The sequence below is a fragment of the Limulus polyphemus genome, unplaced genomic scaffold (genome assembly GCF_000517525.1).
Source record: "Limulus polyphemus unplaced genomic scaffold, Limulus_polyphemus-2.1.2 Scaffold4325, whole genome shotgun sequence".
In the NCBI taxonomy this organism is placed as follows: Eukaryota; Metazoa; Arthropoda; class Merostomata; order Xiphosura; family Limulidae; genus Limulus; species Limulus polyphemus.
In genome coordinates, this window is record NW_013669935.1 from 19,298 (window position 1) to 20,967 (window position 1,670).

The window sequence follows — 1,670 nt, forward strand, 5'->3', positions numbered from 1 at the left end:
ATCAAGGTAAGTGAGAATGGTCGATGATGTAGTTTTCCGTCAAGATAAGTGAGAATGGCCGATGATGTAGCTTTCCATCAAGGTAAGTGAGAATGGTCGATGATGTAGTTTTCCGTCAAGATAAGTGAGAATGGCCGATGATGTAGCTTTCCATCAAGGTAAGTGAGAATGGTCGATGATGTAGCTTTGCATCAAGGTAAGTAAGAATGGTCGATGATGTAGCTTTCCGTCAAGGTATGTGAGAATGGTCGATGATGTAGCTTTGGATCAAGGTAAGTGAGAATGGTCGATGATGTAGCGTTCCCGTCAAGGTATGTGAGAATGGTCGATGATGTAGTTTTCCGTCAAGGTATGTGAGAATGGCCGATGATGTAGTTTTCCATCAAGGTAAGTGAGAATGGTCGATGATGTAATTTTCCGTCAAGGTATGTGAGAATGGTCGATGATGTAGCTTTGCATCAAGGTATGTGAGAAAAAGCAAAATAAAACATACTCATGCCGTTGTCTTTGTAAATTACTAAAATTCACTTTAAGTTACAAGAATTAATAGAAACTTTATTTCTCATAAATATTTATATAAATTCATTTCATCAAAACCAGTATTATTTAACACAAAGCTTTGTTTGTTATAGAGCAAAGCCATATTTGGCCTCTCTGCTGTGTCCACCACAGGGAATGAAACCGCGGATTTTAGTGCTGTAATCTGCAAACTTACCACTATCCCATCGGTAGACTATCACAAAGTAATAACTTGTTTCTAACTTTAAGTCTCCTGACAGCCACTAGGAATCTAGAGGTTAATACAGATTCATGAAAACATAGTAAACTTAAATTTTTCTTTTCGCAATATCCAATTCTATTGGTTATCATACGGAAACTTTATACTCGTAATTAGTTAAATTTCTGCCACTACAAGTAACGTTAATATAAATAAATGAATAAAATATTCAATATAGCACACACACATTGGTGTAGCAATTCCTCTTGCGCTTTGTTTTAATGCTAAAATAACGGGTGACGTATTTAACAGCTAATATATATATATATATATTGCATCGTAGAAGCCATTAATCTTTATTTCCCAGGTGTCCGTCTTGTATTTTCCTCTCAAAGAATTGCTTGAATATAATGGAGTAGAACCGAATAATAGGATAACTGTAAGGCATGGAGAAGTGTCTCAAAATGATCAACTCATTAAACCTAACAGGTTATAAACTGGGATAGTTAATTCATATATGTAAATTGATTAATGTACTAAGAATTTTTCTCACATATTGTTCCAGAATAACTATACTGGTTTCATTTTTTGTTTTAATTGCGGGTAATACTGCCCACAGAAGGGGGCTTTTCTAAGTTGTCATATGAAGTAGGAGATTCCGAAATGTTTTGTTGTAGGAAGTGTGTGTGTTTGTGTTTTGTTATAGCAAAGCCACATCGGGCTATCTGCTGTGTTCACCGAGAGGAATCGAACCTCTGATTTTAGCGTTGTAAATCCGGAGACTTACCGCTGTCCCACCGTTGGATAAAAGTTTGTTTCTAATTCAGCACAAAGCTACACAATTGACTATCTGTGTTCTGTCCACCACAGGTATATAAACCCGGTTTCTGGCGTTGCGAGTCTGTACTGGAGGGGGGGCTCGTGGTAGGAAGATCTCAGGGATAAAAATGGG

General features: G+C 37.0%; 1 protein-coding gene and 1 long non-coding RNA gene across 2 annotated transcripts in view; both read left to right on the forward strand.

Moving 5' to 3' along the window:
* The window catches only part of LOC111088736, a 1,439-nt gene extending 1,025 nt beyond the window's left edge, over positions 1–414 (forward strand). Inside the window, exon 3 of the long non-coding RNA XR_002613163.1 lies at positions 7–414. This is a non-coding gene — a long non-coding RNA (uncharacterized LOC111088736). The remainder of the gene's footprint in view (positions 1–6) is intronic.
* Positions 1–1,670, forward strand: part of LOC106470967 (otopetrin-2-like) — a 24,326-nt gene that overhangs the window by 17,380 nt on the left and 5,276 nt on the right. The gene's annotated exons all lie outside the window — the stretch shown is intronic.